The 16,394-nt window shown below is 43.7% G+C and overlaps 1 protein-coding gene and 1 non-coding gene across 8 annotated transcripts in view; both read left to right on the forward strand.

Annotated features, from left to right (window-relative positions):
• Positions 1-16,394, forward strand: part of ADAMTS17 (ADAM metallopeptidase with thrombospondin type 1 motif 17) — a 349,273-nt gene that overhangs the window by 53,047 nt on the left and 279,832 nt on the right. The gene's annotated exons all lie outside the window — the stretch shown is intronic.
• Positions 4,350-4,456, forward strand: LOC132506384 (U6 spliceosomal RNA). The gene has a single exon (XR_009535812.1). It is a non-coding gene; the product is annotated as a U6 spliceosomal RNA (small nuclear RNA).

The following is a 16,394-nucleotide window of genomic DNA, read 5'->3' on the forward strand; positions in this document are numbered from 1 at the left end:
GGAAAGGGTTTATTTCAGGACCAGAATAAATTTTAGAAAACCGGTATCCTAATGGGATGTAAGAAGATAAGGCTTTACTATGGAAAACAGTATGGAGTTTCCTTAAAAAAATAAAAACAGAACTACCATGTGATCCAGTGATCCCACTCCTGGGCATATATCCAGAAAAGATGAAAACTCTAATTTGAAAAGATACATGCCCCCCAAATGTTAATAGTAGCACTATTTCTAATAGCCAAGACATGGAAGCAACCTAAGTGTCCATCAACAAGTGAATGGATAAAGAAGGTGTGGTGTATGTATACAATGGAATATTCCTCATCCATAAAAAGTGAAACATTGCCATTTGCAGCAACATGGATGGACCTAGACATTATCATACATTATCATACTAAATGAAGTAAGTCAGACAGAAGGACAAATATTGTATGATATCACTTATATGTGGAATCTAAAAAATAATACAAATGATTTTATTTACAAAACAGAAACAGACTCACAGACTTAGAAAACAAACTTATGGTTACCAAAGGGGAAAGGTGGGGAGGGATAAATTATGGGATTAACATATACACACTACTATATATAAAATAGGTAAGCAACAAGGATTTACTGTATAGCACAGGGAACTATATTCAATACCTTATAATAATCTATAATGGAAAATAATCTGAAAATACATATATATAACTGAATCACTTTGCTGTACACCTGTAACTACACAATACTGTAAATCTACTATACTTCAATAAAAAAGAGAACATTTGGACCTAAACAGATGTCAGAAGTCATAAAAAAAAGAAGATAGGACTTTAAGAAGCAAAAGCCATAAGAACTGCAGAATGAGATGTAAAAACAGTAAACTTAAAAGGGAACTGGTGAGATAATGAAAGCTTATAAAACTCGTTTGCTGTAGCAGAATTAAAGTCTACAAGGGAGGCACTACGGAATTGAAACAACATTACACATTTGAATTAGTGATGTAGAGAATAAATGTGACATGCTTCTTTGGGGGCAAAGGAAGGAAAGAATAGAGTGGTGAGAAAGGAAGTGATAGAAATGGGGTACAGAAAATGTAAGTCCAATTTTAGAATCTCTGTAGAAGGAACCCCTCTGCTCAAGTTAGGATAGGGGCATTCATCAAAGATTTTTAATGAATGAAGACTTTCTGGAAGGTTTAAAAAAATCTCAGTTTACCGGATAAAAGGCTTACTGTGTTTTGATCAAAATTCATATACATAGGCCCACAGTTATTTATTCTGGCAAAATTTGTGAATTATAAGAATAATAGGAAAAGTTATACCAGTATTCAAGCAGACAAAACAGGTTACTTAAAAGAAACAAAAATCTGGCAGGCCTGAGTTGTCCATGATACTAAGTCCTAGAAGACAGTGGAGCCAGGACTGCAGTGTTGGGACAAGAAGTGACTGTGCAGTCTTCCCTGGTGGCGCAGTGGTTAAGAATCCGCCTGCCAATGCATGGGACACAGGTTCGAGCCCTGGTCTGGGAAGATCCCACATGCTGTGGAGCAACTAAGCCTGTGCACCACAACTACTGAGCCTGCACTCTAGAACTCATGAGCCACAACTACTGAGCCTGCATATTGCAACTACTGAAACCCACGTGCCTAGAGCCTGTGCTCTGCAACAAGAGAAGACGCCGCAATGAGAAGCCCATGTACCGCAACGAAGAGTAGCCCCTGCTCGCCACAACTAGAGAAAACCCACGTGCAGCAACGAAGACCCAGTGCAGCCAAAAATAAATAAATAAATTTATTAAAAAAAAAAAAAGTGACTGTGCTCCAAGAATATGACACTCAGACAATTTGTTGTTCACCTGTGAGGGCACCTGATGCTCTTAGATATGTAAGAGGTTAGAAACCAGACACCCTGCTTGTCCTTCTAGGAAGGATTTCTTTAAAACATAATTGCAGTTGATTATGAGCTGAAGCAAAATTAAAAGATTAGAAATAGGGAGGGCATGATATAAAGAGTTGATGTGGATGATTGAAACTGGTTTAACAGAGTTAAGCCTAACTAATTGATGCAAATACAGTTCCAAATGGAAAGCAATAATTAAAAAGTTAAGGGAAGATCAAAGACCTTCCCTTAAATGTAAGGGCTAAAACTATCATGGTCCTAGAAGAAAATATAGGAATAAATCTTTATGACCTTGAATTAGGCAATGGTTTCTTAGATATGAATGATATCAAAAACACAAGCAACCAAAGAAAATAAAGATAAATTGGATTTAATCAAAGTTAAAATATTTTGTGCTTCAAAGGATACCATCAAGAAAGTTAAAGGATAACTCACATGATAGAAGAAAATTTCTCCAAATCATATATCTGATGAGGGACTTGTATCTGGAATATATCCTATAATTCAACTATAAAAAGACAACTCAATTGAAAAGTAGACAAAGGACTTGAAAAGATAGTTCTCTGAAGAATATACATATAATTGGCCAATGATCACATGAAAAAATGCTCAGCATTATTAGACACCAGAGGAATGCAAATCAAAACCACAGTGAGATACCATTTCGTACCCACTTGGATAATTACAATAAAAAAGATGGACAATAACAAGTGTTGGTGGAAATGTAGAGAAATTAGAACCCTCATATGGTGCTGCTGGGAATATAAAATGGTACAGACACTTGAAGAACAGGTTGGCAGTTCCTCAAAAGTTTAAGCAAAGGGTTACGACATGACCTAGCAATTCTACTCCAAGGTATACACCCAAGAGAAATTAAAACATTTATTCACATAAAAACTTATACGTGAATGTTCATAGGAGCATTAGTCACAATAGCCAAAATATGAAAACAACCCAAATGTCCATCAACTGATGAATGGAAAACAAAGTGGTATTCCATGCAATGGAATCTTATTTGGCAACAAAAAGGAATAAAGTACAGATACATTCTGGATGGATGAACCTTGAAAATACTTTCATAAGAGAAAGAAGCTAGAAACAAAAGACCACATATTAAATGATTCTATTTATATGAAATGTTCAGAATAGGCAAACCTATGGAGACAGAAAGTAACTAGTGATTTCGTAGGGCGGGGGTGGTAGAGGACGAAATGGGAAGTGGTTGCTAATGGGTATAATGTTTCATTTTGGGTGATAAAAATGGTCTATTTGTGTCATCATGGTTGTGCAACTCTGAGAATATACCAAAAGCTATTGAATTGTATCCTTAAAATGGATGAATTGTATGGTATGTGAATCATATCTCAATAAAGCTGTTGTAAAAAGTAAGGAAAGGTGTAAAATATAAAGTACTTTAATAATATTCTGTACCTCAAATTTAAGAAATATTTTCAAATCAGAAAAGTGGGGGACTTCCCTGGTGGCACAGTGGTTAAGAATCCATCTGCCAATGCAGGGGACATGGATTTGACTCCTGGTTCGGGAAGATCCCACATGCCGTGGAATAACTAAGCCCATGCACCATAACTACTGAGCCTGCTCTCTAGAGCCCGTGAGCCACAACTGCTGAGCTTGTGTGCCACAGCTACTGAAGCCTGCGCATCTAGAGCCCATGCTCTGCAACAAGACAAGCCACCACAATGAGAAGCCTGCACACCGCAACAAAGAGTATCCCCCACTCACAGCAACTAGAGAAAGCCCACGCACAGCAACGAAGACCCAACGCAGCCATAAATAAAGAAAGAAAGAAAGAAAAGAAAAGTGGAAAGCAATCTGGGAGAAAAAAAGGGATGTTAAATTCTTCTCTGCCCAAAGGGAAAGCCAAAGTTCTACTATGTTCTTGACATGGAAAGGATGTTTCCTAAGATTGTAAGGATAGCTTATTGTAGAATTTCTTCCTAAGTACTGGAGATGATAAACTCAGTGAAATATAGCTCACATAGGAAAATAGAGAAAAGGAACTAAAAACATGACAGAAGATAAAAAATTATCATTTTTATAATAAATATAAAGGCATTAAAACCCTCTATTCAATGACAGAGACTCAGAAATGACACCAAAAAGTTATGGTAAAAGCATGGGTAAAGATTTAAACATCAAATACAATTAAAAGGTGATGGGGGCTTCCCTGGTGGCGCAGTGGTTGAGAGTCTGCCTGCCGATGCAGGGGACACAGGTTCGTGCTCCAGTCCGGGAAGATCCCACATGCCACGGAGCGGCTGGGCCCATGAGCCATGGCTGCTGAGCCTGGGCATCCAGAGCCTGTACTCCGCAACGGGAGAGGCCACAACAGTGAGAGGCCCACGTACCGCAAAAAAAAAAGTGATAAAATCGAGGAAATACTTATCATAGTACTACAGAAGTCTAATATTCTTCCATTTCTTCTTTCACTTATTTTAAAACTCTTTAGTGCTTGTGTCAGCAGCACATGTACTAAAATTGGAACAATACAGAGAAGAGTAGCATGGCCCCTGTGTAAGGATGACACACAAATTCATGAAGCATTCCATATTTTTAATCTAATTTTAAGAAAAGAAACAAATGAGCTTATTTACAAAACAGAAACAGACTTACAGGTATCAGAAACAAACTTATGATTACCAAAGGCGAAACATGGCAGGGAGGCTTAAATTAGGAGCTTGGAATTAACGTACACGCACTACTATATGTAAGATAACCAACAAGACTTAACTGTATAGCACAGGGAACTCTACTCAGTATTCTGTGATAACCTATATGAGAAAAGAACCTGAAAAAGAATGAATACATGTGTATGTATAACTAAATCACTTTTCTGTGCACCTGAAACTAACACAACGTTGTAAATCAACTATACTTCAATTAAGTTTAAAAAATAAATGAAAGTAAATAAAATAAAATGAGGTTGTGGTAAGACCACTCTCCCCTCAAAAAAACTATTTACTGAACATCTACTATGTGCTAGGCACTAGGTATGGAGCGATGAATAAACTGGCATGATTCCTGTTCTCACAGCTTCCTGTAGAGTGGAAGAGACTGTTATTAAACACAGAGCAGTTAAATTATTTCAAATTGTGGTTAAGTGCTCCAAGGAAAAGAGAAGTGTGCTCTGGTGACTTAGGTGAAGGGGTCCAAGGACATCCTCATTGAGGAAACGGCATTTGAGTTGTGAGGACAAGTCAGTCAGGTGGCTGTTTGGAAAAGAATTTACCAAATGGAGCTATTCCATGTTCAGAGGCCAGGGTGTGGGGAGGAGTTTCAGTGCTTGAACTCATGAAGGCCAGTGTGATTATGTGGTTGCTCCCTACTTGGACTTTAGGGGAAGCCACAGGACGACAGAGGGAGGCCACAGGAAATTGGGAGTGGGGGGTTTTAGTGAATTTGCGAGTTGGCGTAACGAGGGTTTCCATTCCCTCTGCTGTTTGACTGGTTTGCTCATCCTGGTGGAGCCCAAGGCTACTTTACATGTGGAAGTCCAAGGAATGGCTGACGTGCCATAAAGGAACCACTCACCTCTTGGTGACCCAGTGGGGACATTGGAAGTTTGGGACCCCCACTAGTAAGGGTGTCAGGAGAACTGCAGCCATGCTCAGATGAATGTGCCTTTCTGGGCAGGTTCTTTGGCCCTGGAGTGTCCTCGGCATTCGGGAAGGGGGTTCTTTGGGAAAGAGTCATAGTCTGGTGACTGGATCTAGGCCAAAAGAGGAGCACTTGACTTATTTTACCACCTCTAGGTCTGCTGGTGGGTTATTTGAGCTCTCTCTCCATTTGTTAGGGGACATCTTGGGCTTCTGTGAAACTCAAGGGGCCTTTGGAGGAGTGAAGGATGTCTGATTGTTAACTGCTCTGGAAATATGTGGGCATCCAATATATTTGGAAGAACCCCTGACATCCAAGACAGAACCATAAATTTGTTTTCCCTAAGCTTCTAAAAAGAGGGTAAAGGATTTTTTGATCCTTTTGTTCCTTGTTTATGGACTTCATTCTCTCATTCACTTACACATTCAAAAATAATGACTGAATGCCAACTACGTACATACCACCCTGCTCAGTGTGGGAGATACAGAGGCGAGAAGGGCAGTCCCCACCCTCAAAACCCAGATACTTCTGGAGATGTATAGCCCACGACCCGAGGCTATGCTGAGCACTATCGGGTATCAGGGGAGGGGTGGAAGGAAGAAGCCTTCACCTATATTTTAGTTTTGTGTTGAAGCAATGAAGAGTTCCTGGTCCAAAGATATGGCCTGCCCTCCTTGCAAAGATGGAGGAATATCTGCGCTGTCTGAAGTTTCTTGTACTTCTTTGCCAAAGATGAAAGACCATCTGTCAAAAGAAACAATATCCAGGAACCCTGTGGGGGATTCCAGGTGCAGAAGACAAGTTGATTTCTTTTCAGGCTTTTGTTTGTCCCGTCTTGCTCTGGCCGAAACATGGCACGTTAATTAATTTCTCTCTCCAAGCTATGTATTTGGGGGATGTTCTTTTTTTCTCTTCCATCAATTTAGAAGATAGAATCATCAAGCTCCAGTAGGCTAGTGTAATCTTTCAGCAATAGACTTAACTGAAAAGTGGTGGTGAGAAGCACATGATAATTCCAAACATTTGCATTTGTTTTCTTGAATTTGCCAAATGTATCTTGATGGACCTCTGAGATGACTGTTCTTTCTGGGAATCACACGTTGTCCTGATTGTCCTGACTATGTGGCTATACACACTTCAACTCATGTGAAGGTGACCTGCCCAGTCCACACTTCTTAAGGCAAGAAAGAAGATGGGCATCTGTTATGGACTAAAATGTGTCCCCACTAATCTCTGTGTTGAAGTTCTAACCCCCAGCACCTCAGACTAGGAATGTGTTTGGAAATAGGGCCTTTAAAGAAGGGATTATAGTTAAATGAGGTCATTAGGGAGTCCTTGTAAGAAGAGGAAATTTGGACTTAGATGGGTAAAGAGGGAAGATCTGTGAAGATGAAGACAGAAGGCAGCCATCTGCAAATCAGGAAGAGAGGCCTCAGAAGAAACCAACCCTGCCGACACCTCAATCTTGGCTTCTAGTCTCCAGAACTGTGAAGAAATAAATGTCTGTTGTTTAAGCCACCCAGTCTGTTACTTTGTAATGGCAACCCTAGCTGACTAATGCAGTATCTTTTACGGGAAACATTTAATATTTAATAGAGGTTGAGACAAGGTTTTAGACTGATGTGAAATAAACCAGAAAACACAGCCATCTGCCTTACCTTCAGGGAACCCTATGACAGCCAGTGTGAAACATTCTTACTGGAATAGGCCCAGCGTCTTTGTTAGATGGTGCTACCTTGCATTTTCCATTTTTCCTGCTTCTTTTTTTCTGGTTGTACAGCTCTGCCCTTTCCTGATACAATGAATAGTGCTTTTCTTCCTTCTCTCCTTCCAGTTGGAAGCCTGCTTTCCCTAGGAGTCTGGGCTGTTTCCTTGACGGTTCTTTCATCTGTGGGGTATTTATAGGACTGTTAAAGTTTTACATGCTTCTCTCCCTCCCTTGAGGGGAGCACCCAGCGCCCGGCCAGCCACAGATTCAGGGTTTGACTGGCACCTGTTGAACAATTATCGTCTTTTCTCAGTTGGTGTGAGGTGGGCGTATTAGAAGCCTTGTTCTTCCTTGCTGGCAGTCTGTGACTGGACAGGGAGAGTGGTAAAAACCGAGTGAAGATGGCAGTCTTCCGTGGGCCTGGGTTTTCTTATTGGATGTGTGAGTTTTTTCCATCTCAAGCTTCCTTCAATTCTAGTATTTTCCAGCAGTGTTCCTGTTTCTCTCCTCCCCAGACCTCACCAAAGTCTGTACCATTTCCTCACCTCTCACTTTTTTCCCTTCCCTGGCCTGGTGTCCGCTCCCCTGTCCTCAGCAGCACTCTCCGTAAGACCCACCTGGGTCTGGACCTGGCCCTCTGCTGTGCTGGAGGAGCTGAGCAGCCCCTCCTCCTGAGACTTTATTTTCCCTGCTCTTGTGACGCTGTGCTCTGCTTTCCCTGCACTTCGCCATCTGCCCCCCGCTTGGTTCCGTTTCTTCTCTCCAGTCATGCAGTTTGGAGGTCCCGGAAGGATCGGTCTGGGATCGTTGCTTCCTAGATGCCTATCTCTGATCTCGCCTTTGCTTTTGAGCGCCAAGTCTGCACACTCGACAGCCAACTTGACCTCTCCACTTGGGTACTTTAAAAGCACCTGAAACTAACAAGGCCAAAACTTGCAGTGCTTTTTTTTTTCACACCTGGCCCTGTTCCAGGGGTCCCTAATTCAGTGGTTAGCACAACCATACAAACCAGGAGTTATCCTTGATAGCCCTTCTTTACCCACCCAAATATCCCCAGTATTCTTGGTCTCACCTTCTAAGTACCTACTGAATCTATTTGCTTCCTTTCACTGGCAGTTGCCCCCTTTGTCTAGCTGTGGTCCCTATGTACCTGAGCTCCTGTAGTGGTCATCCAACTAGTGTCCCCACTTCCATGTCCCCCTGGAATCTGTTCTACCCATAACAGCCAGGGTGACACATTGGAAACACAAGCCCTAGATGGCTTCCCACTGCTCTGGGGTTAAAGAAGAAAACCCTGAGCACATTGCATTTGACCCTTCAAGTGTGCCCCTGCCTTATTGCTCAAGCCTCTTGGCCAGCCACACTCTCTCTTGGATCCCTGTGGTTTCTAGAACATGCCATGCCTTCTTCTGTCCCTAGGGCCTATGTACCTGCTGTCCCCACTGCCTGGACTGCTCCCATCTCCTCTCTTCTCACTGCCACTGATTAACTGTTGCTTATCTTCCTAATCTTGGCCCTAGTGTCACTTCCTGATGGAACCCAATCTAAATTGGAACCCCCTTCTTTTTATCCTGTCATAGTATTATCTATTCTTTCTTGCAAACATTTGTTATATTTGTAATTTTTATATATTCATTTGTTCATTTGATTAATGTTTATTCCTCCTAGGTGGTCACCTACATTACCTAGCACATAGTAGGTTCACAATTCAATATTTGTTGACCAAATGAGTATCTTCACAATTCAATATTTGGTGACCAAATGAGTATCTTCACAATTCAATATTTGGTGACCAAATGAGTATCTTCCCACCTCACCCACAGACAGTAGTGCCTGGTTGCTTGGTGCCCACGTGGCTCTGACCATGGGTGGAAAGGTCTGGCAGGGCCAGCTCAGCCTTCTTACCCCTGGTCCTGCTGCCTCCCAGGGTGGGGGTGTGTGTGGGACACCTCCTGCCTAATGAAGGGACTGATTTTGGACTCCAAGGTTGATCAGTTCTTCATTCAGCATCTTAACCACAAAAAACCCTATTTTCCACCTTTCTTTGTAAGGAATTTACATGAAAAAAATATGCCTTTTATAAAAGTGACTTGGCCTTGGGGGAAGTTATTTAAAGAATTCATACTTGGAGCGCAAAACTTATTTTTTTCCTTTTTTTAAAAAAAAGAGAGAGAAGTCCATTATTTTTCAAGGATATTGGATTTATGCAGCTGCCAAAAGTTCACCTGGCTGGGAGTGCTTCTGCACATGTGGAACCATCGTTTCTAGTTGAAAAGGTAGTTTTTTGTTTGTTTGTTTTTAAATAAGCAGACCCTTTGGTTGAAGAAAATAAAAGTGATCAGAAAATAGTTTTTTTGGACCTGATAATTTTCTTGGAAAGCATGTTGTTTGTCTGTGTGTGTGCAAACTTAAAAATGAGACTTGTTGTTCATGTTTCCTCCTCCAGTACTTTCCCCATGTTGACTATGAATCTGTAAGGTGCTGTCCTTGGGTCTTTGGATGTGGCAGTGATAGGTTGTTGGGAAATCTATGGCACACACTGATGCTTGCATTTCCTTCACAGGGCACCCCATTGATTGGTTTTCGTTAAAGATGACTCAGAATGAAGGGCAGCATTCCTGTCTATGGCAGGGTTCTGCAGTGTGGAAGTGCATATCCAATATCTTAATATTTCCATGGTGAAGAAATAAATCCTTATTTCTAGAACTGGGAGGAGTCCTTGAAGCTTGAATGAAATATAGGAATTAGTTCTAGGACTGACCCTCTCATTTTAGGCTATATCAGTTTGTGTCTAGTTAGGAAAACAGAAACTGTGCTAGGTATTTCTAATTATGAGATTTAACACAGGGAATTGGTTACTTCAGTGTCAAAGTCTGAATGAGCAAAAGTGGAGCTGAGGTAACCCAGGTAATAGCTATCACTCCAGGGCTGGGGAAAGAAAAGAGAAAAGGTGGCATTTCCAAGACCACAGAGCTTGCAGCAGTGGTCTGTGGGGCTTGGGCTCAGACCTGTGAGGGACATCAGACCACCAATGAGGTACAGCCAAGCAGGTGTCTCTATGGATGTACCTCTGAGGGAGATGAGGAGGCTTGTCTGGGAGTTCCCCAGGAGCTGGAGGCTAGAGACACAGCTACCCAATACTGCTGGAACAATGCCACCCTGAGCTGAAACACAGGAGCCCATTCTCCCCATCTCCTGCCTTCCAGTCTCCCTACAGCGCCCCCTGTTGGCAGAGCTGAACAGGAAGCCAGCTAGCAAGGGAGTCCAGGAAATAGTTTACAGGCCCCCAACCCCAGAGTGGAGCACAGAAGAGAGGGCTGGGAGAAAAAGGGCAAATAACTGGTGCACAGGAAATGGATACCTTTCTGTTAAGTGGCACTTTCAACGGCATCAAGATCAGGCCCAGGTGAATTTTCAGAGTTCCCAACTCCCACCCTGAAGGTATTTTTATTACATCTCATGGCTGCTTATTTTGGGAGAGTTAAAGACAAAAGATAGTGGGGCTATTGGACATGCAGTTGAAACCACACATCTTACCATTTTTCATGCTGTGGCAGCGGTGGCTTTGGTTCCTTGAAAATGGGTTGGTGTGGCCATGGCGGGGGTGTCTGTACACAGAAATCTCGCTTGTGGCGACAATCGGTCTCTCCTCCAAGGAGTGTGACTGTCTGTTTTCCATCTTAATGAGAAACATTTGATTTCCATTCTTCTATCCTGTGTAAAATGTCATTAATGTTTCATGGTTTAAATAGCTGATTTCATGTACAGTCATGTTTTGTGTTCTATCATATTTCTGATGATTAAAATATTCTGCCCTCTGGAATGTTGGGAGGTTACATTGGGATGTTGAGCAGGAGTTATAAGCCACTCCTCTTGAAACTGATATTTTTGTATAATTATAACTTATTGTTGCATGATTGAGGATGTCCTTAGAGAAACTCTTTCATGCCCCTACCCAGTAAGAAATGTCGAAGACAACAAGTTGATTGGTGAGTGTCTAGACTAGAGGTCCTGATCAGACCCTGTAGGGTGCATACAAGATGGGCTTCCCTGGTAGCGCAGTGGTTGAGAGTCCGCCTGCTGATGCAGGGGACACGGGTTCGTGCCCCGGTCCGGGAAGATCCCACATGCCGCGGAGCAGCTAGACCCGTGAGCCGTGGCCACTGAGCCTGCGCGTCCAGAGCCTGTGCTCCGCAAAGGGAGAAGCCACAACAGTGAGAGGCCTGCATACCGCAAAAAAAAAAAAAAAAAAAAAAAAGAATCCACTATTGGTTCTGGGTCATGCATGCAAAGTTTAAAAATTAGCATTTAGACCCTAGTAGTTAACAGCAATAATAGTAATGTAATAATAAGTATAGAAATAAGACTAGCAGCATCATTTGAGTGTGCTTATTATATACCTGACCCTGTGTTAGTTTCCCCACATCCACCCTAAGAGAGCAGAATAATTATCCCCTTGTTTTAGAGATGAGGAAGCTTGCCCCTGGCCACCCCAGCACGAGCAGACTCTACCCAGCTCTGTTGGATGTCACAGCTGGGCTCCTCACAATTAGAGTTGTCCCCTCCTCCTTAGGTGGAGGGAGTACTGTGTGAGAATTCAATTTTAGGACATTTAGGTTAAGTTCCTTGAAACTTAATCTTGTTATTAATTAGGAATTTCAAAGAGTTAAAAAAATTCACTCAATTAAGTGTAATTCTCGAATGTTATGTTCCTACTATGCACCAGGCAGTGCTCGGCGCTTTGGTGGGTCCAGAGGGTGATGTTTGGGTCCTTAAGCTCACAGTCTAGCCCAGAAGGCGAGCATAGACCCATGTTAGACTATAACATGGATGGGAGTTTGGAGTTTGCAGGATTGCTGGGGAGCAGGGGATTCAGGGGGCACTCCAAGCACCTCAGAGTTGGTTGTCCAGGTCCTCCACCTGCAGTGGGCCATGGCGGGGGTGGGGGGCGGTCACTTGGGCAAGCTGCATGGACCCCAGAGCTCCAGTCTCCTGCTTAGTCTGGTCTGAGAGGTTTTACTGTTCTCATGGCTACTTCTGTTTTCTAGTTTTGAATTAGTTTTCGATGTGGTAGGTACAGAAAAAAGAAAAGTCCCATCCACGTGTCCTGCATGGCAGCCCAGCCAGTTCAGGCGGGGGAGCTGTAGACCCTTGTGCCTTGGGTGGGCTGTGCCACCGAGTGAACAAGGGGACCCTGCCTGCCCAGCAGCACCCCTCTTATTCCGGAAGCCAGTGTCACCATCTGTGCTCTCACCTCTTCTTTCTAACTCAGACCACCTGTCATCCCCCTTTCTTGGTTCTGCTGCCCCACTCTTGCCCTCCTGTTATGTTGGCTGCTGGGCCCTTGGTCCTTCTGGGTGCTCTCACTGCCCCCTCCCCTGTGGACTGAGGGATCACTTGAGGCTGCCGACTTGGAACACGCAGTGGAATTTCTTTGGAATTCCCTTTGATGAGTGTTTTTAATTTTCCGTCCTTCAGTGTTATAGAAGGGACTGAGGGATCACTTGAGGCTTCTGATGGGTTTGCCTTTGTCCTGCCCACTAGAGAGCTGGAGAAAACCCATGGTTAATGCAGCTAAAAGAATACGTGATTCTGGACTCTTCCCCAGGTTCTGGTTGTCCACCGTGCTAGTGTACCCAGGTGGGGACGTTCTTGATCTGGACCTTGAGTGCTGTGTGTGGGAAATGTTTATTTTTCTGTCTTGAATGACAAGTTCAGGTTAAGTCTGCATCTCCCTGTTGACTCTGTAAGCATGTTTGATACCTGCTACCTAGTTCCTAGTGGTGGAGACTCATCTTTGTCTTCTCAGCCTGAAGAGCCCAGTGCCCTTGGGAAGCTGTCTCCACTTCCTCCGCCATGTCTGCTTTCCCTCTAATTTGCTTCTGCAGCTGGCAGTGCTCCTTTGGCACAAAGAGTAACCTGAGGTCTTCTCTGGTGATGACATTATAGAATCAGACATGCAAGGATCCTCCTCGTGCAGCGGGACGTAGAGTAATTTCAGGGCTGGCTTCTACCGTTTGAACTCTCATACCAAATATTTTGTGATTTATGCATTGGTTTTCCCTAGTGAATACCTAAATACTCTATTGTTGTTAAACTAAAGAAATATCTATACTATATAGAGCTTGGCAGTTCATAACTAAGCTTATTTTTTACTTTACCAAGAGCAGAACTAACAACTACAGGAAATTATGTATTTGCTCAGCATTTTCATCAGTCTCCAAACTCTTAGAATAAGTAATATATAATTTGAATATGCTAAAAGTACAACATTTAGAATGCCATTGTTTTCTTCCTTGTCTTTTTCTCTCCCGCATCTTGTTCCAAACAAGATTCAGGGTAACTTGCATAAACACACACAGTTTTCTTTTTTAATGGATAATTGAGGCAAAAGGAAAATAAATGTAAGAAAAATATGAAGCCAGAGATTGAAAATCTACCAAGTCAGCACCAAACCCCAGCAATGTGCTGGCAAAAGAAACTGCTGGGCTGGACTTGGGAATGATCCCCAGTGTCTGTGACAACAGGAGAGGGCCTGGGGCCTTGCAGGTTGTGGTCTGTCCTCATCAGTGGGGTGAGGGCCGCCTCCCTTGTTCCCACAGTGGAGGGAGACAGCTAATGACGGAGTGAGGTTGGAGGGCCCCCAGGTGGCTGCACGCCTGCCTGGCCTGAACTTTGACTTCTCCTGTGAGGTCTAAATCCAGCACCCATGTTATTATGAAATTGGTGTTTTTCTTCTTGCTTTTCAATATGCTTATAATCTGTGAATATTTGTATTGATGAAACTTTGTTTATTAGGGTATATTTATGCAGTTCATGGAATTAAAAGTGAAAATAGATTATGATTCGGTTTTCCCTTTAGGAAAGGAAGAACCATCAGAAGTGATGGCTCTAGAGCTTTGCTGGTGGAGGTGTTGCTGGGAGCAGGGAGAGAAGAGGAGGGTGAGCTTCCCTCCCCTTCCACCCCTGTTCCCACCTGCAGGGATAGGGAATGCAGGTCCTCGGTCTCTTACCTGCTATTACCCAACCCAGGCTTTTGGACAGACCGTTGAGCCTTTATTGTTTCACTGCAGAAAGAGTGGTGCCTTTGATGAGGGCTTGTTGCCCTAGACTTCACTGGAGTGGGTATTCAGTATGTGGCCCGGGCACCGCATTGCCTTTTGAAATCTGAAAAATTTTGATCTCCTGAAACCCACCTAGCAGTGGGGCTCTGAATCGAGGCTTGGGGCCTCTCCTCTTGTGCTTGGGACAGGACAGAGCCCTGGGGTATGTGGGGGTCACCAGCCAGCCTAGCGTGGTTGTGGCGTGACAGCCCCAGTTAGCAGTCCTTGGTGAGGGGGGCTCAGGTAAGAGCACACATGGCCCGGGAGCTGGCTGTGTAGTTGCTGCTGTTGCTTAAGGGCTTGGTGCGAGTGGAGGCCATCTGAGCGGAAGGAGCCGTCACTGAAGGCTGCTTCTCCTGGTCAGGCCCTGCAGCAGCCAAGTCAGTATACAGCATCCTTTCCCGCTGAGTTTTCTGTGGCCTTTCCCATCCCCATGTTTTAAGTTCAGCAACAGCGAGGAGCATGTTCGCACCCAAAGCCAATGCAAGCGGGAGAGTCAGAGCTGCTGGGTGAAGCCTGAGTTCTAGGGCCAAATTTACCCCTGCCCAGTGCTTGACTTCAGCTTTGTTATGTGGGAAAGAGGGATTTCTCTCTCTCATTCATCCATGTATTCAGTCATTCACTCACTCAAGCATACATTCATTCAGTGAGTGTTTATTTCGCAACATGTGCTGGGCCTGGGGCTGGGGGCAGTGAAAGGGACAGATGAGGTAGTTGTAGTGCAAACCCTTTAAAAACCACAGAGCACCTGACTGTTGTGTTTTACCTGTGACTGAGTGTTCTGGGCATATGTTAACGTGCAGCATTTTACCCTTTATGATACCCTGTTTATTAGCTCTCCAAGGTCCATCAGGGAGGGAGGGGCAGGCCTTGTTTGTTTCTACTTGAAAGGGTGATGCCCAGTGCATCATTTTGATGTGTGAAATGTCCAGGGGGTGATGTGCTCCTCTGGTGGGGAGTGCTGGGCTACCTTTCTTAGTACTCCCCTCTTACGTGTTTAAGCTCGCCATCTTCCAGAGAAATGTCAGTAATGCATCCTTTAGACTCTGCTAAAAATGCAGCTCTTTTCATACAGGAACCAGAAAATATAGACATGGTGTGAAAACAAGCAGCCAGTGTGGGGAAGAGCTGCAGAGGAGTTCATGAGTTGGGATGCTGAGAGATGGGCAATAAATCCCAACTTTGGGAGGAGCTGAGGCACAGTTTGGCTTGTGGTCGCCTGGGAGAATGTGGATGAGCTCGTTATAGCAAAGCTCCTGCTTGGGTGGCCCTTTAGTTCTGCTGCTTTAAAATGTGGCTGACATGGCTCATCACAAATTCCAAGATGGACAGGTTGGCCTGATCCAGGCAGTGAGCACCCGGCAGGCATGCTGAGCCCAGGATTTGGAGGTCACCCATGGTCCACCTTCCTCGTGTTCCGAGACGACCTGTTGGTGAATATGGGTGTAGGTCCAGAGAGAGATCCTCAAAGAGGGGCCTCTTTCATTTTGGCCATGTACAAAGGCAGTACCATCTGACACCTTACCTTTTATCTTAGAATAGACCCTGCCTTCCCGAATTAGATTCCTGAGGCCTGGAAGTCTCCATGGGAGGTGGGCCTGGCTTTGGGGAGGAGGGAACCACCCTGCAGGTTGACAAGACATATATGTAGATTTATATCTGCTTCTCTCTACATCACTAAATAATCTTCACAGTTGTACTTTTCATGGCTGCCTGCTGTTTTACCATTGTTGGCTTTCTCTGTGGTTGGATTTTAGATTGTTTTTCAGTTTGTCTCACTGCACGGACTATTCTTGTTTGTACACTATGACCCATAGTTCAGTTTTTTCTTATAGTATGCATCTTTGGTTCTGGAATGCTTGGGTCACTGTATGAGGGTTGGGTTTACTGCATGGAAGTTGTAGCAGAGCTGGCTTCCGTGTGAGCTGGTATAAAGATGGAAAAAATCGCTATCAAATTAAGGAACTGCCTTTCTATTCACATTCGGATTCTGAAAGTGCACGTTATTCATATCAACCTTTGATGTTAGTCAGAGGCGTTTGCAGCCACAAATCTGTGTGTCAGTCCTCACATGGCAGCTTTGAG

Source organism: Lagenorhynchus albirostris, chromosome 1 (assembly GCF_949774975.1).
Source record: "Lagenorhynchus albirostris chromosome 1, mLagAlb1.1, whole genome shotgun sequence".
Classification (NCBI taxonomy): domain Eukaryota; kingdom Metazoa; phylum Chordata; class Mammalia; order Artiodactyla; family Delphinidae; genus Lagenorhynchus; species Lagenorhynchus albirostris.